Source organism: Pan troglodytes, chromosome X, assembly GCF_028858775.2.
Source record: "Pan troglodytes isolate AG18354 chromosome X, NHGRI_mPanTro3-v2.0_pri, whole genome shotgun sequence".
NCBI classification, from domain to species: Eukaryota; Metazoa; Chordata; class Mammalia; order Primates; family Hominidae; genus Pan; species Pan troglodytes.
In genome coordinates, this window is record NC_072421.2 from 101714157 (window position 1) to 101740659 (window position 26503).

The following is a 26503-nucleotide window of genomic DNA, read 5'->3' on the forward strand; positions in this document are numbered from 1 at the left end:
AATATCACCCTTTACAGAAAAGCTTGCAGATTCCTAATGTGTAAGGCACTATCGAATCTATGAAGCTATACATTTGTTAGGAAGAGTAAGACATATGCACAAATCCTTAACAATGCCAGTGCTATCTTATAATTTTTATTCTTTCTACTACATGTAAGCCCTTTGTGTGTATAGAAGGAAGTATTTAAGAAGGGTAGTTCTATGTTCCGATTTAGGCTTTCAGGTTTATTGTGACTGTTCTATGGAGAAAGTATCATAGGAAGGCAAAGATAAAAGCAGGGAGACCCGCTAGGAAGCCATTGGTATAGTCTAAGCAAGAAATGATGATAGTTTGGATTAGGATGACGGTAGAAATGGAAAGATGACATCTTATGAGATGAGGAAAAGTGTAAGAGAAATTGGGTATTGTGGGAATCAAAGATTCATTTTTGACATGTTGAATTTGAGATATGCAAGTGGAAATATCAAACAGATCATTAGATATAGGAGACTGAAGCTGAGAAATGATCTGGTTGAAGATGTAAATTTGGGAAACAGCATATAGGTAGTATTTCAAGGTAGGACTGGATGGGATCATATAAGGAGAGAATGCAGATGGAGAAGTGTTTCTCACAACCAAGACTTGTGACAGCAAATTTCAGATGTTGGAGAGAGGAGGAGAAGTCAGAAAAAGTCCAGGCTAGTGTTTCTAGAGAGAGGGAGTGTGAAATGCTGCTGAGAGTAAGATGAGGAAGAAAAGGGTCCACTGCATTTGACAATATGAAGATTGTGTTGACCTCAAAATTAAAAAAAAAAAAAGAAGTTTTTGTGGAATGCTGATGGACAGAGGCCAGAATGTGGTGAGTTTAAGAGAGAATGAGAAGCAAGGAAGTGAAGATAGCCAGTATAGAGACAACTCTGTTGAGAAACCTTACTGTGACAGGGAGCAAAGAAATAAGGTGGTAGCTGGAGGAGGCTGTGAAGTCAAGGGGAATCCTAGAGTCTTTTCGAAGGCTTTTAAGTAGAGTGGTGACCCCATTATAATTTGAAGAAGACTAAGCATCCTTACCTTCTTTTGCAGAAGAGAACTTACAAAGACAGATCCAGAAGAGAGAGAATTAGGGTCTCAACTATGGCAATGGCAATGAGGATGGCAAGGGGGGAACAGATGCATTCTTCACTGTATAGAAGCCAGTTACCACAACTTATTTTTGCTGAGATTTATGTATGTTAGTCACCCTTCTCTGAGGTGTTTCTTTCTCAAACACACAACTCACTTATAGAGTTTTTTTCCTTTTCCTCTAATACTTAAATTAGCATTAAATGTTAGAGATGGAATGAAACTAATAAAAACTAATTCGCCAGCTCTAGCCGCACACCATGCAGGCTGCTACATCGCCCTTGTTTGTTTTGTTACTTAGACTTTGGAATCAGAGAGAATGGGCTACCATAGCTGTCTCTTCCACTTTTCTCCTGTGTGATGCTGAGCACATTTGTGAGTATTACGGGAGGTAATATTTTAAAAACGTTTCTAGCAACATTTCCACTCTGGTATTGGTGGACTAGGGATTTGGGCAACCCTCTCATTGAAGACAATTATGAAAAGTATATGTGTGTGTGTGTGTGTGTGTGTGTACGTGTATCAAAGCAATGAAGAACTGTGGGGATTGGGATTCAAAAGTCTAAGAAAAGGCAGAAACTCGTAGAAGTGAATCTGGCATTTGGACAACTTTTCCTCTAAGGCCTCTCTTGATTCCAGAAGAAACATCTAAATGACTGAGAATCCAAGCAGTGCTATGATAGCTTCAAGTGGAAAGGGGGTACAAAATCTGCAGTCCAGAGCTCAGCAAGGACAGTAGGGCCTGGCAACTCCACCCGCCCCCCACCAACTCTTGGTTGGGACTTCAAAATGCTGTAACTCTAGGAATAATGGGAAACCAGAAATAGATTGACCATTGCAGGATTTAAAGACCAGTTTCTGATAATCTCAGTCATTGAAATGGATCAAGATAATTCCAGATTGCTAGGGACTCTGAGCAGGGCAACTTCATTCTAGGCCTCAAATGATCTTTTGCATTGTTCATATATAGTGTTCATCACTCACTCAAAATTAACCATGTACAAGAGAAAACAAAATGTTGTGAAGAAAAACCTAGAAAAGCAACAGAGGCATTCAGAAGGTATTTGTGCCTAGGATCACAGGCATTTAAAAAATATTTGTTGGGCCAGGTGCAGTGGCTGATGCCTATAATCCCAGCACTTTGGGTGGCTGAGGTGGCAGGATCGCTTGAGTCCAAGAGTTCAAGGCTGCAGTAACCTATGATCAAGCTGCATCCCAGCCTGAGTGACAGAGAGAGACCCTGTCTCTAAATTTTATATACATATATATATATATATATATTTTACATGTGCATTATATACTTTTTACATATATTATATATATATATATGTTTGTTGGAAGAATGAGTTGTAAGTATTATTTTTCTCATTTTACATATAAGGAAATCAGTACTCAGAAAGGTAAAGTATCCTGCCCAAGGTCACACAGCTACTGAACTGTTCAGCTAGGATTTTATCTAGATTTGTCTGATTCTAAAGCTGTTGATTCTGTTCTCTACAGTGGCAGATTACATATGTTAGCTTATTTAATCTTCACTATATCTTCATGACCTCAGTATTAGTATCATCTCCATCTTATAGATGAAGCAGCTGAGGCTCAGAGAAATTCGAGATCACACCCCGAGAAACTAGTTGAGCCGTGACTCAAATTCAGGTTGATCTCATTTTCAAAGCCTTTGCTCTTAACACCACATCACAGGGTTGCATATACACTTAGATTGCCTTCTGTCAGAGCAGAGTGCAACTACAGTGTTTTCATCTCAGGTTTTAGTGTCCAGAAATCTCCTATTCTAACATTATGTACTTTGCCTCTTTTAAGGTGGCATCTTCTCCCAATAAATTTACAAGTGGGATTTTATCTTTGAAACTTCCATGTTATAGATGATGGTTAATAAAACTCTGGACTAGGTTTGGGTTTGATTTATGTAACCTCCTCCCTGAGGCTCTGTTGCTTGATCTGCAAAATAGAGCTAATAACACCACCTACCTCATAATGATGTTGTATGAATTAGTGCCTTGCAATAGAACTGTTAGCACATCATTATTGTTAATGATGCTTCTGTTCCTGCTTTACAGAAGGGGAAAGAGAAGAATGAGAGGGGTAAGGCACTTATCTGTTTTATGTTGTGTTCTCCAAGGTTTTACTTGAGGAACAAGTGTGCTTCAGGAACATGAATGGATTTTACTCTTGTTGTTCTTTTAGGATAAACTCTAAATACAGTTTTTCTTATTATTTTCTTAATAACCCATTGTTTCTCTCTCTTTTTTTTCGTTTGTTTGTTTTTGTTTTTGTTTTTGAGACAAAGTCTGGCTCTGTCTCCCAGGCTGGAGTGCAGTGGCACAATCTCGACTCACTGCAACCTCCGCCTCCCAGGTTCAAGCGATTCTTCTGCCTCAGCCTCCCTAGTAGCTGGGACCACAGGCACCCACCACCACACCCACCTATTTTTTTGTATTTTTAGTAGAGATGGGGTTTCATCATGCTGGCCAGGCTGGTCTTGAACTCCTGACCTCAAGTGACCCGACCACCTCGGCCTCCCAAAGTACTGGGATTACAGGCGTGAGCCACCACACCAGGCCCCATTGTTTTTAACTGCTTTTTGGATCGTGTACATCCTCATCTTAGCATCTGTGACTTTCCATGCTTTACAGTCCCCTCCAAGGAGGGGCACAGTTCCCTGTGCCTTGGATGACAGCACTTATTGCTCCCTAACCTAGCCCCTGGGCTATGCGCTGGCTGCTCCCCTCAGGCCCTCAGAAAACTGAGGTCATTAAGTCTTCTACCCTACTCTCCTTATCTGGAAAGCTGATTTCTCTTCTGACCCGTGGCTGTGTCATTTAAGACCTGGCTGGAGATTCCTATCTTCCAAGTGTCTCATTCATTTATTCAATGAATATTTATTGAGTGGCTACTCATTGGGGATATAGAAATGAGCAAGGCAGATAAGACCAGCTTTCTTTCCTGGCGCTTCCATTCTAGGGAGAGGGGAAGAGAGGATGAGGGAGGGAGGAAAAGAGTGAGACAAAAAGAAAACAAATACAACAATTTCAGATACTCAAAAGCACTATGAAGAAGATAAAATCAGATAATGTGATGGAGAATGTGTCAGTTAAGACTGGGGAATACTGAGGAGGGGAAATTTAAGTTTTGACTTGAAAGACAAGATTAGGAGCAGCCATCCATTCCTGGCAAAGGGACCTGCTAAGTCAAAGAGACAGCACAGAGCACAGCACTGCATACAAAACAGGCACTTTGTAGATTCTTGTTGAACGCATAAGGATGGCTGCCTATTACCTTGCTTTTCAGGTTACAATGTAATTATTCTCTCTGTAGGCAAAACCATTCATGATTTGAAAATATATATATTTCTCATCCAAACACTGTCATTGATCACACTAAATTCACTTAATATCCACAGAGACAAGAGAAGGGAGAAACTCTAAGGCCACCAAATAGATCTGGCCAGCCACCAGCCACTTCCATTGGATTGGCTAACTAAACCTTGTGGCCTTGCCAAGGTCCAGCTGGATTCATGGAAGCACAGTCATATTCACAGAGCACTTTACAGGGGCACCCACTTCCCAAAAACAAGATGGTCCTAGGCCAGGCACGGTAGCTCACACCTGTAATCCCAGCACTTTAGGGGGCTGAGGCGGGCAGATCACTTGAGATCTGGAGTTCGAGACCAGCCTGGCCAACATGGTGAAACCTCGTCTCTACTAAAAATACAAAAATTAGCTAGGTGTGGTGGCGTGTGCCTGTAATCTCAGTTACTTGGGAGGCTGAGGCAGGAGAATCACTTGAGCCTGGGAGGCGGAGGTTGCAGTGAGCCAATATCGCACCTTGCACTCCAGCCTGGGCAACAAGAGCAAAACTCCATCTAAAAATAAACACATAAATAAAAGCACAGGCAACAAAATCAGAGACAAATGGAGCTATACCAAACTAAAAAGCTCTGCACAGCAAAGGAAACAATCAACAGAGTGAAGCGACAGCGACAATCTGCAGAATAGGAGGAAATATTTGCAAGCTATGTGGCTGACAGGGGATTGATATTCAGAATATACAATGAACTCAATAGCAAAGACCAAATAATTCAATTAAAATGGGCAAGTGAGCTGAACAGACATCTCTCAAAAGAAGACATACAAATGGCCAACAGATACATGAAAAAATGCTCGACATCCGTATTCATCAGGGAAATGTAAATCAAAACCATAATGAGATATTTCATTCCAGTTAGAATGACCTAAGTGAATTAATGCAAGAATAGAAAACCAAATACCGAATGTCCTCACGTATAAGTTGGAGCTAAACATTGGGTACTCACGGACAAAAAGATGGCAACAATAGACACTGGGGACTACTAGAAGGGGGAGAGAGGGATACAAGGGTTGAAAAACTAACTGTTGGGTACTATGTTCACCACCTGGGTTTCGGGATTATTCACACCCCAAATCTCAGCATCATGTAATATACCCAGGTACCAAACCTGCACATGTACCCCCGAATCTAAAATAAAATTGTTTTTAAAAAGACAAAAATAACAAATGCTGGCATGTACACAGAGAAAGGGAAATTCCTTTTTTTTTTTTTTTTTTTGAGACGGAGTATCACTCTGTTGCCCAGGCTGGAGTGCAATGGTTGAGATCTTGGCTCACTGCAGTCTCCACCTCCTGGTTCAAGTGATTCTCCTGCCTCAGCCTCCTGAGTAGCTGGGACTACAGGTGCGCACCACCACGCCTGGCAAATTTTTGTATTTTCAGTAGAGACGGAGTTTCGCCATGTTGGCCAGGCTGGTCTCAAACTCCTGGCCTCAAGTGATCCCCCAGTCTCGGCCTCCCAAAGTGCCAGGATTATAGGCGTGAGCCACCATGCCCAGCCTGAGAAAGGGAAATTCTTATACACTGTTGGTGGGAATGGAAATTAGTGCAACAATTGTAGAAAACAGTATGAATATTCCTCAGAAAACTAAAAATAGAAATATCGTATGATCCAGCAATCCCACTACTGGGTATGTGTCCAAAGGAGAAGAAATCAGTATGTCAAAGAGATATCTGCATCCCCATGTTTACTGCAGCATTATTCACAATAGCCAAGAAATGTAATCTTGACTAAGTGTCCATCAACAGATGAATGGATGAAGAAAATATGGTATAAATACACAATAGAATACTAATCATCCATAAAATAGAATAAAATCATGTCATTTGCAGCAACATGGATGGAACTGGAGGCCATTATGTTAAGTGAAATAAGCTAAGCACTGAAAAATAAATACCACATGTAGTCACTCATGTGGAAGTTTAAGAAGTTGATGTCATAGAAGCAGAGAGTAGAATAGTGGTCACTGAATGATGGGAAGGGTAGTGGGGAAAGGGTGATGAGAGGTTGGTTGGCAGATACAAAATTACAGCTAGATAAGAGGAATACATTCTAGTGTCCTGTAGCACTGTAGCTCAACTATAATTTAAAACAACTCATATTTTATTTTATATATTTTCATATATTTTCAAATAGCTACAGAGTGGACTTTGAATGCTCCCAACACAAAGAAATAATAAATGTTTGAGGTGATGGATATACTAATTAGCCTGATTTGATCATTATACATTATATACATATATGAAAATATACTGCACCCTATAAATATGTACAAGTATTATACGTCAATTAAAAATACCAATGGGGGAGGAGAAAGAGAGAGAGAGAGAGAGACAGAAAGACAGAGAGACACAGGAGAGAGACAGAGAGATAGAGAGAGAGAGAAATTCTCTGGGGAGCTTTTAAAACTAACAATGTCCGGCTGGGTGTTGTGGCTCACACCTGTAATCCCAGCACTTTGGGAGGCCGAGGTGGGTGGATCACTTGAGGTCAGGAGTTTGAGACCACCCTGGCAAACACTGTGAAACCCCGTCTCTACCAAAAAATACAAAAATTAGCCAGGTGTGGTGGTGCATGCCTGTAGTCCCAGCTACTCAGGAGGCTGAAGCAGGAGAATCGCTTAAACCCGGGAGGTGGAGGCAGTCAGCCAAGATTGTGCCACTGCACCCTAGCCTGGGCGACAGAGTGAGTGAGACCCTGTCTCAAAAAACAAAACAAAACAGCTAACAATGTCCCAGCCTCATCGAGACCAATTAAATCAAAATGGTGAGGGAGTAGATCTGGGCAGCAGTAGCTTTAAAAACTTCCCAGATGATTCCAATATGCAGTCAAGGTTGAGAACCAGTGATCTGAGTGGTAGCAAATCCTTTCCCCTGGGACCACAGAGACATGGCGAGAACCTGGGAGGCTGCAAAGGAAATTCAGTACATTGAAAAGACAAGTATATTTCATTGTGATTTTGTACTGGAATAAGCCTCACACTTTTAGGCTAATTTTTCATAAATAGCACTTTAATCCCTCTGCAATTTGAGGAACTCAGCAGAATTCATTTCAATGCAATAAACATGCAGTTGTTGCCAACCGTAGATGTTCTCTAGACCTTTTGGTACCTTCAAAATTAATGATATTAAAAATAGTGGCTACAATTTCTTGTGTGCTAACCACATGCAAAGCTCTCTGCTCCCATTTTCTCTCTCTCCCCTCTCCCCCTCCATCCTTTTTTTGGGGGGGGGGCAGGTATCATGTCGTGATGGAGTGCATCACGGCTCACTGCAGCCTTGAACTCCAGGCTCAAGCGATCCTCCCACCTCAGCCACCCAAATAGCTGGGACAACAGGTGTGTGCCATCACACCCAGCTAATTTTTAAAACTTTTGTAGAGACAGGTTGTCCCTATGTTGCCCAGGCTGGTCTCAAACTCCTGGGCTCAAGCGATCTTCTTGTCCGGGCCTCCCAAAATGTTGGGATTACAAGTGTGAGCCACTGCACATGGCCACATGTTCTCATTTAATCTTCACTGTAACCCTATGAGTGGGTACTATTATTGTTGCCATTTTAAAAATATTCACTCTAAGGCACAGAAGGGTTAAGCAATTAGTCCAGATTACACAGCTGTAAGTTACAGAGCTAGGATTTGAGCCCTGGCAGAAAGACTCCCGACCTTCACTGTCTAATGTGGTAGCCACCAGCCACATGGGGTTATTGAGCACTTCAAATTTGGCTAGTCCAAGTTAATATGTGCTGTCAACTTAAAAAATACACCTGGTTTCAAAGAATATAAAATAGAATATAAAATATTCTATATAAAAAATATTAAATAGAATATTAAAAAAGAATATAAAATATCTCAATAGTATTTTAATATTATTACATGTTGAGATGATAGTTTAATATAAGTCAAAATATAGGACTATACTTAATTTTCCATGAATCTTCTTATTTTTAAAATGAGGCTATTAGAAAACTTAAAATTACATATCCGACCCACATTATTTTTCCATTGCACAACTGCTCCAGTGGCAGCATGGTAACCACGACTTTTGCTTGAATCAGAGATTAAGCAGATTATTCATGCTGGCAAGAAGCTTACGGTTTGAGTAGGAAGAATGTAAGAATCAAGTATTTATCTCCAAAATTATATTGTAATTAAGTGCTAGGAAGGAGGAAGGAGAGAGAATTTCTAGTGTGTTATGTGGCAGGGGAATCTTTAAGCGGATTATTAGATTAATCGTGAAGGTAAGGATAAGGGGATATATGGGGTACATTTGGAAATATGCTAGAAGTCTAGTTTGGGGCATATGATACATCAAGAACAGTAGAAGATGAGGCTGCATAAATAAGTGAGGACCAATTCCTAGCAGGCCTTGAATACCAGATCAAGGAGTTTGGACTTTTGTTTTCCATTATAGGGAGCCATTGACAGGTTTCAAGCAAGAGAGTCATAAGATGACTTGGCTTTAGGGATGTTAGTCTTCCAGCTCTATGGTGGGTGGTAGTGGAGATGGGACTGGAGACAAAGAAACTGGTGGTAGGGAACAGTTAGAAAGCTGTACCAATAACTCAGAAGAGAGGAAATGAGGGCCTGAATTTGATTGTTGGCTGTAGAAATTAGGAAGGCATGGAGTGATTTGGAAAGTTCTGCCAAAGGAGAATCACTAGATTTGGCAGTAGATTGGGGCAGGCCCCAGAGAGGAACTCAGGTACGATTCAGTAAATGCAAACAGTGGTGTTTCCACAGATTTGGAGACTGACAAAGCAGTTCAAGAGGGTCAGGGTCTCCTGAGTTCTTTTTTTTTTTTTTTTTTTGGGATGGAGTTTCTCTCTTGTTGCCCAGGCTGGAGGGCAGTGGCGCAATCCTGGCTCACTGTAACCTCCGCCTCCTGGGTTCAAATGATTCTCCTGCCTCAGGCTCCCGAGTAGCTGGGATTCCAAATGTCCGGCACCACGCCCGGCTAATTTTTTGTATTTTTAGTCGAAATGGGGGTTTCACCATGTTGGGAAGGCTGGTCTCGAACTCCTGACCTCAGGTGATCCACACGCCTCAGCCTCCCGAAGTGCTAGGATTACAGGCATGAGCCACCGCGCCCGGCCCAGTCTTCTGGGTTCTAGACATAACATGGTTGACCTTAGACTCCAGGCTGGCCCCAAGGCATGTGAAGGATAGAGGGAGGGAGGAAGGGAGGAAAGAAGGAAGGCAAAGCTTGACTCTCTGGGAGCTGGGGACATCACTTCCCTCTGGCCTAAATTTGCCCATCTTGAAAAGGGGAGATAGCAGTAGATGATCCATAAGTGTCTCCCCAACCCCACCATGAGGCCACTATTCTAAAACCTGTGTTGATAGGAGTAGATGTCAGTAAGGCATAATAAACTTACCATCTGAAATTACATACCAACCCTATTTTGTTCTCAAGATGTGTCTTTATTAGCTACATTTCCCTTCTTGTGCCTGTGATAAATAGTCTCCAAAGAAAATTTTCTATTGCAACAAATTTATAGGTGAAAATTTGGTGAAGTGGGAGTGGGTTGGGAGAACATGTAAAATATTTAAAGATCACTAAAGATACTTTGCTGCCCAAGAAACTTCAATGACTACGATACAAAGGAGAAAAAAACATAACCACAAGGAGTTATGGAACCAAAAGTGATAAGCATCAGCTTAAAACTTTCAGGCTTTTGCTTCTTACTGATTCTAAACAGAAAAAATCCATAAACCGTAATAGTGCTCCATTTAAATTACTTACAGCAAGTGCTGCTTTTCAGAGCCTGTCAGACATCATGGTGCTCTTTCAACTGCACTTTGAGTGTACAAAGCAAATCAATATGGATAGAAACAGTTGTAATTTTGGCCAGTTTACAAGTGTATCTTTTCACTGCATACAATCAGTTTTGATGTAAATGGTTCTAAATACACATATATTTGTGTGTGAACAAAAGTTCTAAGAAAAGGAATTTGGAGGAAAGACTTTCTTGCGGTGAACAGTTTGCAAGCCAGGGAGATGCAGCCTTTGGTATAAAATGAAGACGCATTCCAGAGAACAAAAGCAGGGTTCGAGTTTTATAGCATAAGCTCCCACTCAGGTTCCTAATCATGCCCATTTATCCATTTATGCAAATAAAGGATTCAAACTCTCTTAGTTCCAATTGGCTGATCCCTGATTAGTCGAGGCAGGTGAGCTCTGATTGATTGGTTCAGGTGAGCTGTCATTGGTTGGTTCATGTAAACTCTGGAAGTCCCAAAGTTAAACAGAGGTGAGTTTTTGGAGGAACTCAGAGTAAATGTGTGACCTCTAGTCAGCAAATGGCCACTTGGCTCTATTTTAAATTTAGGCCTAATTAGCCACTTGGGATCCATCTTGAAGAATTGGGTTTTTCAGGTTCACATGACACATGGTTTTCTACATATACAGCTCTGCTGAAAAAGGGAATTGATCCCCACAGTAGGCACAGCTCTGTCAGACTCCCTCAGAGGCTGAGCAGAGAAGGAGCAGGCCAAGAAGGTGGAGAAGATTAAACAAATATGATTTCAGCAGAGTGGACCATAAAATGCCCCTTCCTCTGGCAATTCCACATATCTCAATATAGAGCCAGTCCTTGTCAAAATTGCCCAATGGGCAGTTAGAGAAAACGGTAGAAGCCTTGAATCAAATTGTATCATGGAGGCAGGGTAGAGAAAGTGTGAAGAAGAGTGTGTCTCTGTGGCCTGTAACGATTTCAACAGATAATTTGACAGCTTGAGCACTAGGAAACAGCTTGTCATCCAATACCCTTCCACCAAAATTAGGTTGCCATAGTTGTCATTGTCATAGTTGTGATGGAGCCCTTACTCCAGTATTTCTCTAAACGGTCTAGGAACCACCTGCATCAGTATCAGGGATTGAATGAAGCTTTTTTGAAACATTGATTCTCTGATTCCTATGTTGGGCTTCAGATACATTGAATTATATTCTTTGGGAGTGGGGCCTAGGCACATGCATTTTAATAAGCTCCCAGGTGATTGAACGCATTATCAGAGTTTGAGAACTACTGCTTCACAATATAAGACTTTGAGGTGTACGTCATGTCATGTGTAGTACTTGGCAGTGTTGCTTAGTGAATTCAAACAATTCTGATAAATGATTGGTTTGTACATTACTTGCTCAAAGTGAAGTGCTTAGCTTTCTTCTCCTTCTTAGATCTGCAATATCTATGAACAATATCAGAGTGATAGACTGAAGACTGGGCATAGGCAGAGAATGTTACTGCCTTCAAAGAGAAAATTGAGACTCTAGCTTCAACTACCTCAACTTCTTCCTTGCCTGAGGCTGTTCTTACAGGGAGAATGTTCAGCCTGCTACCATCATAATGTTAACTGCAGATTTTTCAGAGTTATCCTTTAATAGATTAAGGAAAGTCCCATCAATTAATCAGTTGCTAAGAGTTGTTTTTTATTTTAATCAGGAATGGAGGTTGGATTTTGTCAAATATTTTTCTGCGTCTCTTCAGATGATCAAATGTTTTTTCTTTTTTCATTCTGTTAATTTGGTAATTAAATTGATTTTTGAGTGCTCAAACTTTGTGCTTTAGCAACTCATGGAAGATTCCAAAAGTTTGCACCAGTTATTCTCAGCCAGAGATAATGGCCTAGCTTTGATTCTACATTATTTGTTGAGATCATCTCAAAAGTTAGATTTTTTTGCTCGTTTTGTCGTTGATTTCTTTTTAAAAAGTAACATTCCTTGTATTAATAGAGACTGAAAAGCTAATATGTTTTGGGGGCAATATAAAAACATAAAAGCTTTAAGCAATTGTTCACTATATACTTGTATCTTATAATATGGGTGTATTGTATTTCCATTTCGTTAACTCTAAAGAGTTAACAAATCATACCCATTTTCTGTTAGTTTTATTATTTTTCAGTAAATTACTTTTAACTCCCTTACTTAATTCTAAGTACCATTTCCACTTACCATCTGAGTATCTATGGAGATAACATTGCAATTTATTTCTTACGTTAACCTGGGTTCATAGGTGACATCCAGTTCTATTTAGCCAAAGGGGATTAAGTGATAGACACACCAAACTAGATGCTCTCGGAAAGTTTATTTTGATTATGTAGTAAGTGTCCTGCTGTACAGTAGTTGATGTCTGTTCACTCACTCTATTTAATGTCTCTTCTTTTTCATGGTTGTTTGGGCCTCAATTTTAGTCTAGTTAGTAAAGCTAACAGTGGAGAGGATTTTAGAGTAGCTCTTTCCACTGAAAGAGAATCTGTTGGTGAACTTATATTTTAATTTCTTGGCTTGCTTGACGTATTCTTTTCCATCTCTTTTCTTGGGTCTCCTGTTTACTCAATGAATATTTGACAAGGAATTGCTATAAATACCCAGAATTATCTGACTATAAAAAATCACTTTCAAATTATTTAATTGTTTGCATCTTTCTTGGTTGGTAGAAACATCCCAGAACACTTAGTAGTAAAGAGGGAAGAAGGAAGTTCCATTTTTCCATTTAAGATTTTTCTTTTCTTTTTGGTGGGGTAGATGGGCAGAAATAAAATATAATAAAGTATTAATAGTGAAAGGATAATAAAAAGAACACTGGTATTGTATATTCAGGTGACTTAAAATTCTCTGTTATAGAATTAATTTTATTCTTCAGGAAATTCTTAAAAGGAAATTCTAGCAAGGTAGTAATAATGTGGATGAGATGATTCAAAAGGTACCCAAGGAACTGTCAGCGATGTCCTAAAGGTGGAGGATGTGAACCTGTTTTATTTTGGTGGAGAGAGTTGGAGGGGAGTTAGGAGGCAAGGAATTGCTATCAGGATTTCTAGACAGATGTTGTCATGTGTAATTAGTATGTCACCTATTTTTCTTTTCTTCACTCTCAGTCAAATATTACTGAGTAACAACCAAGCACAAAATCTCAGTGAGACACAGTGATATGCTTATTTCTTTCTCTTTTTTTTTTGGGAGGGAGGGGGGAAGACAGGGTCTCACTCTGTCACCCAGGCTGGAGTACAGTGGTGCAATCATGGCTTACTACAGCCTTGACCTCCCAGGGCTCAAGCGATCCTCCCACCTCAGCCTTCTGAGTAACTGGGAGTACACCACCATCCCTGGCTATTTTTTATAATTGTTTTTATAGATGAGGATCTCACTATGTTGCCCAGGCTTGTCTTAAACTCTTAGGTCCAAGCCATCCTACTGCCTCAGCCACGCAAATTGCTGGGATTACAAAAGTGAGCCACCATGCCAGGCCTAATTTATTATATATTAATTAAGGGTTGGCTGATCAAGGCAGCTTGGCCGGGCAGCCATGCTTCAAGCTATGGATCTGACTGGGGTTGGTTCACCACTGCTGGTTAGTTCTGATCTGCTCCAGGTGTGTTCATTCTGGGGCTCAGGATGAAGGTGCTCTGGCTACCCACGGAAAGCCCTTCTGGCCATGGCAGAGACACAGAAGTAAGTGAACAAAGGATCTCTTTAGACATTTGTCAAAAGACAATATACAAATGATCAATAAGGACATGAAAAATTGTTCAACATCACTGGTTATTACAGAAATGCAAATCAAAACCACAATGAGATACCACTGCACACACACTAGGATGGCTATAATAAAAAAGTTAGTACCAATTGTTGGTGAGCATGTGAAGAAATCATATACTGCTGCGGGAATGTAAAATAATACAACCACTTTAGAAAACTGTTTGACAAGTTCTTCAAATGGTTAAACATAGAGTTACCATATAACCCAAGAACTCCACTCCTAGATATATACTCAAGAGATCTGAAAACATACATCCACACAAAAACTTGTACACAAATGTTTAAGTAGCATTATTCATGATAGCCATGGAGATACAGAAACAACCCAAATGTTCATCAACTGACAAATGGATAAATAAAATGGGAAGTATCCATATTATAATGGAATATTATTTAGCCACAAAAGGAATTAAGTTCTGATTCATGCTACAACATGGATGAAACTTGAGTGCACTGTGCCAGGTATTAAGAGGCCAGTCGTAAGGATCATGTATTGTGTGATTCTTTTTATATGAAATGTCCAGAATAGGCAAATCCATAGAGACAGAAAGTAAACTCCTGGTTACCAGAGGCCAGAGAGGGGAGTTGGAGAGAATGGGAAGTGGCTTCTAATAAGCATGAGGGGGTTCTGTTTGGGATGTTGAGAATAAAATTGATTGTGGTGATCATTATATGACTCTACTTTACTAAAAGCCACTGAATTATGTACTTTACATGGGTGAATTATGTTATGTGAATATCTCAATAAAATTTATATACATACATACATACATATGTACATAGAGAAACATGCACTGACTCTTAAAGTCTGGTCTTGAAATTAGCACACTGTCACTTCTACTTGTATTCTAATGAGCAAAGTAAGTCACATGGCAGAGCCCAAAGTCAAGAAGTGGGGAAGTGCATTTGGCCTTTACTAGGAGGAACAGCAAAGTTACATGGCAAAATACATGGACACAAGGTGAGGTGAAGAATTGATGCCAATAATTTAATCTACCACACCACACTAATATTTTCCCTTTTTCTTCCTATTCATGTTCTAGGCCTCATTCAAAGAACAGCTGGCCATTACTGCTACTGTATTGAAATATTCAATATGGATACCTGAAAACAACACTTAAATAACTACAATTGTTTTTCTTTCCTTATAAAGATTGCATCAAGAATTGTGCTTCTTTAAAATGTTTTATTTGGACAATTTTTTCCCCATACTTGGATTTTCTCTGCAACATCTGGTTAAAATGGGCTAAAATTTTCATATTCAAAAAGGATCAAGCCCTTTTTTTTTTTTTTTTTTGAGATGGGGTCTCACTCTGTCACCCAGGCTAGAGTGCAGTGGCGTGATCTCGGCTCACTGCAACCTCCACCTCCTGGGCTCTTGCACTCCTCCCACCTCAGCCTCCTGAGTAGCTGGGACTACAGGTGCGTGCCACCATGCCCGACTAATTTTTTGCATTTTTGACAAAGACGGGGTTTCACCATGTTGTCCCGGATGATCTCAAACTCCTGAGCTCAAGCCATCCCCCAACCTTGGCCTCCCAAAGTGCTGGGATTACAGGTGTACTCTGTGCCCAGCTAGGATTATGTACCCTGTGCCCAGCTAGGATTATGTTCTTAAGATACATCCTCCAGGGCAATACAAGCTTTCGTGAAATAAAAACAAGTGGAAATTACCTAATTACCTGCTTCTCCCTCTCTCTCTCTCTCTCTCTCTCTCTATATATATATATATATATGTATATATATAGACACATAGAGACACTCTATATATATAGACACATAGAGACACTATATATATATAGACACATAGAGACACTATATATATACACACACATACATATATATATATAAAATAGTTACCTAATTACCTGCTACTTTCTCTCTCTATATATATATATGTATATATACACATAGAGTGTAGGAGGTAATTCATATATATAAAATCTATATTGATAGATAGAGTGAGTGAGTGAGTGAGTGAAGGTCTTTCTCTGTTACACATGCTGGAGTGCAGTGACATGATCGTAGCTCACTGCAGCCCTGAACTCCTGGGTTCAAGTGATCCGCCTGCCTCAGCCTCCCAAAGAGCTGGGATTACAGACATGAGTCACCACACCCAGCCCTGCTACAAAATATTTAAAACAACTTGGTTAACTCCAGTGCTGTTCATTGTAGTAGTTCAACTGGGACTTTCATCTGACACTTCAGATAAAAAAAATGTAAATACCCTTGCTGGACAGTAAGAGTAGATCCCAGGGAAACCCAAACTCTTTGACTGCAGTGAGATTTTATTTTTCTTTCAATAAGTATATGAGACTTAAACTCTTTGTGGGCATTTATTTTTCTATATAAAACATAAAAAAATTTTATTATTCATATTATTCAACTTAATACATACATCTCTATGCCAAACTCTGATTATTGCACTAGGATAAATTTCTAGAAGTGGAATTGGCCAGGCATGATGGCTCACGTCTGTAATCCCAGCACTTTGGGAGGCTGAGGCAGGAGGATCATTTGAGCCCAGGAGTTTGAGACCAGCCTTGACAACACAGTGAAGATAGCATGTAGAAAAAAGTAATAACTTATTTCTAGCTTGTAGTACTTACAGCGGATTAGGTGGTACACATACAGATTTTATGGTGTATTCGTGCATTGCTTTTTTAAACAGGTAAACACAATTGCCCAAACATTAGATGAATACTTCTGATACTTGCTAATCTATATTTCTCTCTACAGTATCGTGAGGAACCTCAGTGATACAGAAGAAGTGCTTTAAAAATAAAAGTTAATAGGCCGGGTATGGTGGCTTACGCCTGTAATCCCAGCACTTTGGGAGGCCAAGGTGGGTGAATCACCTGAGGTCAGAAGTTCCAGACTAGCCTGGCCAATATGGTGAAACCCCATCTCTACTAAAAATACAAAAATTAGCCTGGCATGGTGGCACATGCTTGTAGTCCCAGCTACTTGAGAGGCTGAGGCTGGAGGATCACTTGATCCTGGGAGACAGAGTTTGCAGTGAGCTGAGGTTGCACCACTGCACTCCAGCCTGGGCAATAGAGCAAGACTCTGTCTCAAAAATAAATAAATAAATAAATAAATAAAAGGTAATAGAGATCAATTCTGAATTTTGTAAAACGTTTCAAGCTTTTGAAATGTTCATACCTTCCTATCCAGTAGTTCTACTTCTATTTTTAAAAATTTTTTGTAGAGACAGGTCTCACTATGTTGCCCAGTTAGGTCTTGGACTCCTGGGATCAAATGATCCTTCTGTCTCAGCCTCCCAAAGTGCTAAGATTACAGACATGAGCCACCACACCTGGCCAATTCTACTTCTAGAAATTTATTCTAATGCAGTAATCAGAGTTTGGCATAGAGATGTATATATTAAGTTGAATAATATGAAATTGCTGATATTTGACCATTTTTCACCTTCAACAATGACAATTATATATGGTTTAATCTAATGCAAAGATGTTAATCACAGTGTTAATTATGATGTAGATAGCTAGGGATGAGTGAAATGTCCAACAATAAAGTATTGGTTTAATAAATTATGGCAACCGATATACTAGAATTCTATGGAGCCACTAAAAATTGTAATGATTGAAATGTATTTTTATTGTCACAGAATGAGGAGGTTCCTGATGTATTAGGAGAAAATGATATCATAAAACAGAATGTATAATAAGATCTAATTTTTATTTAAAATTATATAAACATATATTTAGATTAAAAAATTAGAATAATATACACCAAAATGTTCATGGTAATTATCTCTTAGTTGTAAGATTGTGATATGGTTTGACTCTGTGTCCCCACCCAAATCTCATCTTGAATGGTACCCCCATAATTCCCACATGTTGTGGGAGGGACCTGGTGGGAGATAATTGAATCATGGGGGCAGTTTTCTCCATACTGTCCTCTTGGTAGTTAATAAGTCTCATGAGATCTAATGGTTTTATCAGGGGTTTCCACTTTTGCATCTTCCTCTCTCTCTCTTTGCCTGCTGCCATCCATGTAAGACGTGACTTGCTCCTCCTTGCCATCTGCCATGATTGTGAGGCTTCCCCAGCCACATGGAACTATAAGTCCAATTAAACCTCTTTCTTTTGTAAATTGCCCAGTCTCGAGTATGTCTTTATCAGCAGTGTGAAAATGGACAAATACAGATTGCATGTCATTTTTACAGTCTACATTAGGATTTCTGTTTTTTTTGTTTTTGTTTTTTGTTTTGTTTTGTTTTGAGACAGGGTCTCATTCTGACACCCAGGCTGGAGAGCAGTGGTGCAATCTCAGTTCACTGCAACCTCTGCCTACCGGGCTGAAGCAATCCTCCCACCTCGGCCTCCTGAGTAGCTAGGACTACAGGCATATGCCACCATGCTCGGCTAAATTTTTATATATTTTTTGTAGAGACAGAGTTTCACCATGTTTCCCAGGCTGATCTCAAACTCCTGGGCTCAAGTGATCCACCTGCTTCAGTCTCCCAAATTGCTGGGATTATAGGTGTGAGCCACCGTGCCTGGCCTGTATTTTCTAATTTTTGACAATAGAGTATAATTTTATTATATAAAAATCAATTCCATGAGAAAATAATAAGTCATGATCATCTGTGATAGGAAGAGACAGAAAGAATTTTGGCCCCATCTCTACAAAAAAGTTTTAAAATTCGCCAGGCCTAGTGGTGCAGGCCTGTAGTCCTAGCAGCTCAGGTGGCAAGAGGATCACTTGAGCCCATGAGGTCGAGAGTACAGTGAGCCATGATGGCAACATTGCACTCCAGCCTAGGCAACAGAGTGAGACTCTGTCTCAAAGGAAAAAAGAAAAGAGTTTTGGAATCTGTATGGTTGAACCCAGTATTATTTTAAAGTATGATGTACAATGAAAAAGGTTGCATTTAGGAAATCTTGTTTCTAGCTTATAGTACTTACAACAGGTTAGATGGTACACATACTTCTTAGCTAGGGATTCAGGCCACCCCAAAGTTGTATTATACGACACTGTTGCTTCCCAAATACTGTTCCCACCCTCAACTTTGCTCTTCTTTTCTCCCAAACATACTCCAAATGGCCTCACTTCTGTTCCTTTGAGTAGGCTGCTCCTGCTACCGGAAATTTTCTGCCCACCTTCTCTGTTAGTTGAAATGTCATTTATCCTTCAAGGTTTAAGTAACTGTCACCTCTTCCCTGAAGCTTCCCCTAATCCCTCCATTCAAAAACGAACCACTTTTCTCCTCAATCCCTTCCAATAACATTCGTTAGCAACCGCTGGCACTTGCCTAATATCCCACTGGTTGCTGTCTGCTGCTGGAGGGCAGGGACTAGGTCTGAGCCATGTCCATAGCTTCTAGAGTCTCCACAACAGTGTCACGAACCCACTGGGCTCTCCAATTTGGGTCTGGCAAGGCTTGTATGATCTGGCTTTTGCCTGCTGCCTTAGCCTGATTTCTAGCCACCCTCCTCCTTTCTGCAGCTACACTGGCCTTTCGTCAGTTCCTCAAACGTGCCAAGTACTTTCCTCCCTTGGGGCTGTTGCCCACACTGTCCTCTCTGCCTGAAATGCTTTCTCATCCATTCTTCATCTTGTTAACTCCAACTCATCCTTCTCTCTCTGCTTAAAACATCACTTCTCAAGAAAGCCTGCCCTGACCTCTCAGAAAAAACCTGCATAGTTATCACCCAGCCACAATCTCATAAGCTTGTAGTCATGGGAGAAGGGGTGAATGAGGGAAAGTGGAGGACTCCAAACAGACTCACCCACTCTCTCCACCACCATGACTAGGAGACGCACACTAAATGCCTGCCCTGTGGGCTGTCAGTCAGGAGGGTAACACAAGACCTGCTCCTTTTCCAGGATGCCCTATGCCTCCCAGGCTATTCCTTTGCTCTTTGGGGCATAATGATTTTTAAGACTCTCCCAAGCTTCTCTCATTCAGAAGAGCAGCAAAATGTGTCATAAAGAAGGATCAGATCATGTGGTTCCTAAATCTTGATTTGCTGTGGAGAGGCCTCACATCTTGAAACCTTGTGAACTTTTGGTCCTTGGCGATCAGGAATTTGAGATTGGAACGAAGTAATGCAAGTGAAGAATAAAGTTATTGGAACTCAAAGGTAAGGGTGGAGAGTAGAGAAAAAGCACATATAGGAGCAGGACCTGTACTAAGGAATATTAGGGCAGAACGACGGCGTTCTAGTTTTGTTGGTTTTGGAAGGGCATCCCATGACATTCGACTGCTTCAGAGTTGTGAACATTGCCTAAAATTAGCCTCTTATGCAGAGGTTACAAATTGGCAATTGCAGGCAGAATCTGGTCCTCAGACTTGTTTTATTTTTTATATTTATTTATTTATTTATTTTATTGAGACAGAGTCTCACTCTGTTGCCCAGGCTGGAGTGCAGTGGCACAATCTCAGCTCACAGCAACCTCCGCCTCCCGGGTTCAAGCGATTCTCGTGCCTCAAGCTCCCGAGTAGCTGGGATTACAGGCTCACTCCACCACGCCCAGCTATTTTTGTATTTTTAGTAGAGATGGGGTTTCATCATGTTGGCCAGGCTGGTCTCGAACTCCTGACCTCAAGTCATCTGCCACCCTCCTGGGCCTTCCAAAGTACTGGGATTATAGGCCTGAGCCACTGCGCCCAGACTTCAGACTTGTTTTAATTGGCTGGCACAGTGTTAATAAAACATATTTTAATTAGTCACCAACATTAAAGATTGGAAGATTTCATATAAAATGTTTTACTTCTGGCTTCTCTTGAAAAACCAAAAACTCTGGCACCCAGCTCCACATTCCCATCCAGGACAACATACAGCTGGAGCTGAGTAGGGGCTGTTCATCACCTTTTTTTTTTTTTTTTTTTTTTGAGATGGAGTCTCACTCTGTCACCCAGGCTGGAGTGCCGTGGCAGATCTCGGCTCACTGCAACCTCCACCTCCTGGTTTCAAACAACTCTCCTGCCTCAGCCTTCTGAGGAGCTGGAACTACAGGCGTATGCCACCACGCCCAGCTAATTTTTGTATTTTTAGTAGAGACAGAGTTTCACTATGTTGGCCAGGCTGGTCTCGAACTCCTGACCTCAGGTGATCCACCCGCCTTGGCCTCCTAAAGTGCTGGGATTACAAGTGTGAGCCACTGCACCCAGTCTGCTTCCCTTTTATGTTACCTGACTGGCTCTGTAGACATTTGGGTTTGAAACCCTTTATTTATTTATTTAATTTATTTTTTTTGAGATGGAGTTTCACTCTTGTTGCCCAGGCTGGAGTGCAGTGGCCAATCTCGACTCACTGCAACCTCTGCCACACGGGTCCAAGTGATTCTCCTGCCCTAGCCTCCCGTGTAGCTGGGATTATAGGTGTGCACCACCAAGCCCGGCTAATTTTGTATTTTTAGTAGAGATGGAGTTTCACTATGTTGGCCAAGCTGGTCTCGAACTCCTGACATCAGGTAATCAGCCCACCTCTGCCTCCCAAAGTGCTGGGATTACAGGTGTGAGCCACCATGTCCGTCAAAACCCTTGATTTTTTTTTTTTTTTTTGGAAGGGATTTGTTGTTGTGGTGGTGGTGGTAGTTTTTTTGTTTGTTTGTTTGTTTGTTTGTTTTTGTTTTGACAAAGTCTTGCTCTGTCACCCAGTCTGGAGTGCAGTGGTGCAATCTAGGCTCATTCAAGTCTCGACCTCCCGGGCTCAGGAGATCCCTCCTACCTCAGCCTCTTAAGTAGCTGGGATGACAGGTGCACACCACATGCCTGGCTAATTTTTGTATTTTTTGTAGAGACAGGGTTTCACCATGTTGCGCAGGCTGGTCTCAAACTTCTGGGCTCAAGCAATATGCCCGCCGTAGCCTTCCAAAGTGCTCGGATTACAGGCGTGAGCCACCACACCCAACTTTAAGAGTTTTATTATGGGAAATATCAGTCATACATTAAGGTTGAAAGAATGGTAAGATTAGCTCCCATGCATGCATCACCCTCTTTCAACAATACTCATTCATAGCCAATCTTATTTCATTAATACCCTCACCCATTCTCCAACTCCCCTGTCTTCCCCCACCCTGTTATTTTGAAGCAAATCCAGACATCATATTATTTTATTAGCAAATATTTTAATATGTTTCTCTAAAAGACCCTTTTAATGAACATAATCACAGTATCATTATCACAGTTAAAACATGGCCAATTCTTTACTATTACCAAATATCCAGTCTGATCACTATTTAATTCTTCTCTATGTTATTCACCACATTTGATTTCATTTCTTTGAGGAAAAAGAAGTGGGAAAGGTAGGTCTGGGAAAGGGAAGTGGGAATAGAAATATGAATATGACACTTTGATCTCCAGAAGGCCATGGATGAAATGATTCCTTATGTCTGTACAATACGTTTAACTCTTTACACTTTTCTGATTTTTTGAAATATGTCTGATTTCACTTGATCCCTAGAACAACTTTGTATACACAGCGAAGAGTATTGTGCTTAATATTTTGTGAGACAAAATAGATACAGTGGGTTAAGTGGTTTGTTTAACTTACAGAGATAGTAATAGAACTGTAACAAGAACCTAGACCACCTGACTCCTAATTAGGCCTCTTTCCATCTTGCCACATATGAAAGATGGCAGGAGAGGTTACAATGTGATGATAGGAGACAGTATGGAGAGATAGTAGTGAACATTTCTGGAGCACTTACTCTGTGGCTGGGGGTTATACTATCTACATTACGTATGTTATATCATTTATTCTTCTCATCCACTGTCTATGATTCCACTCTTATAGAGAAGGGCACTGAAGATATGGAGGTTAAAATGTTCCCGGGAACAAACAGCTGGGAGATGGCAGAGCTGGAATTGGCAGCCAGATCATTGTAATACTAGCATCACAGTGCATGACCACTATGTTACACTTGACAAAGCACAAGTTCTGGAGTCAGACGGACTTGACTTTGAATCCTGGCTTTTAGTCACTTTGTGACTGTGGGTAACAGCTTCCTCATCTTTAAATGGGATTCAGAGTACCTAACTCTTAATGTGAGGATCAAATAAGATCATCTGTGGGCCAGGTGCAGTGGCTCATGCCTGTAATCCCAGCACTTTGGGAGGCAGAGGCGGGCAGATCACTTGAGGTCAGGAGTTCGAGACCAGCCTGGCCAACAACAATCCTCCCACCTTGGCCTCCCAAAGTGCTGGAATGAGCCACTGTGCCTGGCCCCCAGCTAACTTTTATTGGCCTCAGAGATGGGCTGGTCGCTTGAGGTCAGGAGTTCAAGACCAGCCTGGCCAACGTCTCTCTAAAAATACAAAAATTAGCCAGGCATGGTAGCACACACCTGTAGTGCCAGTTACTCGGGAGGCTGAGGCATAAGAATCGCTTGAACCCAGCAGGTGGAGGTTGCAGTGAGCTGAGTTCGTACCACTGTACTCCAGACTGGGTGACAGAGCAAGATTCCATCTAACAAAGAAAGAAAGAAAGAAAGAAGAAAAAGAAAAAAAGAAAGAAAGAAAGAAAGAAGGAAAGAAAGAAAGAAAGAAAGAAAGAAAGAAAGAAAGAGAAAAAAAGAATCACCCATGTAAATTATTTAGCACATCACCTGGCACAGAGTAAAGGCTCAACAAATGTAAGCTACCGAAAAAGGGAGGAGGGAGGTTATAAAAGCACTATCTCCACCAATGTGTCCCATCCAAAGGAAATTTATCTCCTTTCTGATCAGCCCCTTAAACTAGTCCCATCTCATATTATCCCAGCAATATGTGATTCATAATCAGCGTTTCTCTACATTTTTATACTTGGAATAAAATGACAGTATATTTTATACTTTGAAATTAAAGAGCGTTTTAATTCTAAAGATTTCTATTCTCAAAGGCACAATAGGTTTGCTGTGGAAATTCCAAATCCAGTCTGCTATAAGCTGCATGGGCTCTTGTCCTTTCATCTTATGAAACATTTGAAAACTAGTACCAAGTGATTCTGGGAAAACTTTTCTGTAGTTGAAGGAAAAGATGTATAACTGAGAAAGTCCTTGGATGGTGTGAAAATTGTACAAATTTCATAAATGTGGTGGGGGTGAGGGAGTAAAAGAAGTGTGATTTCCAGCTTCCCCTATTGCCCCCTATCTCTGAGCACCTACAGATTCCCAAGTATTTTAGGCAGGAAAGTAGGAGTACAAAAGTGGTTAGGCAGGACTGAACAAAAGTGGTGCGGCAGGACTGAACAAAAGTGGTGCAGCATGTACCAAGCAGAAGCTTAATTTCCAGAAAGATGATTCCTATGTTCCAAGAGCCAAGAGCCAGAAGAGGCAGGGGCCATGGCCAGGTCTGTTAACTTTTTTTTTTTTTTTGACAGAGTCTTACTCTGTCACCAAGGCTGGAGTGCAGTGGCATGATCACGGCTCACTATAGCCTCAACCCTCTGGGCTCAAGCAATCTTCCTACCCTAGCTTCCTGAGTAGCTGGGACCACAGGCGCTGCCACCATGCCCAACTAATTTTACATTTTTTATAGAGATGGGTTCTCTCTCTGTTGCCCAGGCTGGTCTCGAACTACTGGGCTCAAGCGATCCTCCCACCTTGGCCTCCCAAAGTGCTGGGATTAGAGGAATGAGCCACTGTACCTGGCCTCCTGCTAACTTTTATTGGCCTCAGAGATAGGTTGAGGGCAGAGAGGAACAAGGTCAGTGAAAGAATAATCCTTTGCACAGCTTTTACTGAGCAAACATATTAGTTTCCTGTAGCTGCTATAACATATTATCATAGATTTCATGGCTTAAAACATAAACTTATTTATCATATGAGCCTGGGTATGCTGGCTCATGCCTGTAATCCCAACGCTTTGGGAGGCTGCAGTGGGAGGATCCCTTGAGGCCAGGAGTTTGAGACCAGCATGGGCAACAAAAAGAGATCCTGCCTCTACAAAAGATATAAAATTTGCTGGGTGTGGTGGACATGCCTGTAGTCCCAGCCTCTTGGGAGGCTGAGGCGGGAGGATGGTTTGAAATCCAAGAATTTGAGGCTGCAGTGAGCCATGATGGAATGATTGTACTCCAGCCTGGGTTAGAGTGGGACACTGTTACTAAGTGCGGGGGGAAATGTATCAGTGGCACCGCATTCACTTCTGGAGGCTCTTGGGGAGAACTTGTTTCCAGCCCAGCCCACATTCCTTGGCTCCTGGCCCCCTCCTCCATCTTCAAAGCTAGCAATTGTGAGTCTAGATTTTTCACATCTCATCATTCTGACCTAGCCACCTATTCTTCCTTTCTCTTTTACTTTTAAGGACCCTTGTGCTTACATTAGGCCCACCTAGAGAATCTCTCTTTCTCTCTCTTTTTGACAGATGAGGTCTCATCTCTCACTCTCCATTCTCTCTCTCTCTCGTTTTTGTTTGTTTGTTTTGCTTTGTTTGTTTTTTACAGATAAAGTCTCATTGTGTCACCCAGGCTAGAGTGCAGTGGCGTGACCAAAGCTCACTGCAGCCTTGAACTGGGCATAAGCCATCCTCCTGATGCTCCCGCCTCAATCTCCCAAGTAGCTGGGATTACAGGTACACACCATTGCGTCTGGCTCTCCCTATTTTGAGGACATCAGATTAACAATCTTAATTCTATATTCTACCTTAATTCTCCTTTGCTACGTAACATAACACATTCACAGGTTCCAGGGATTAGGACACAGACGTCCTTGGGAGACTGGGGTTATTATTCCACTTACCACAGCTGCTGAATGTTGCAGAGAATTGGCCCTTGTTACCAAAGGGAGAAAAGATTGCGGGCAATTGTGAGACTCCAGCAATACTGACAGAATATTTAGGTTTTAGGTATTATTTGTAAAATAGCTTGTTATTTATCTACTCTTGAATGGGAAGATAGCATATTTGTAAATACGGCAATTTGTGCCAAACAATTTTCTAATTTTAATACAACTTTAATTAAAATGGAAAAATAAGCAAGAAAACAAAATAATAATTTAAAGAGTAATAAGTACAGATTCATCTCACCACATATTAGAACAAGATAAAAAGCAGTAATGCTTAAAACTGTGATACTGCCTCGAAAGTGAAGTATTTATCAATAGAATGAAGGCAAGAGGTTGGAAATAACTTTAAGCACATATGATATTAACAGATGTCAAACATGCACCATAACACAATGAGTGAAGTATTTAATATTAAGTGAGCACTTGAGAACAACTGAATAGTAATGTGGAAAAATAAATTTAGAACTACCTATTTCCTACTATAGGGCACAATAGATCTCAGTTGGGATTTTAACTGAGTTAAAAATCAAGTAAAATTAAATCTAAAGAATAGAATAGATAGCTCTTCATAAACTCAATTATTTGAGAAGTATAAATCCAGCTGTGGGAGAAGGATAATTTTTAAAGGATTAAAGCAATAAAAAAAACCCCAGAAAGCGGCTGGGTGCCGTGGCTCACGGCTGTAATCCCAGCATTTTGGGAGGCCGAGTCAGGCAGATCACTTGAGGTCAGGAGTTCGAGACCAGCCTGGC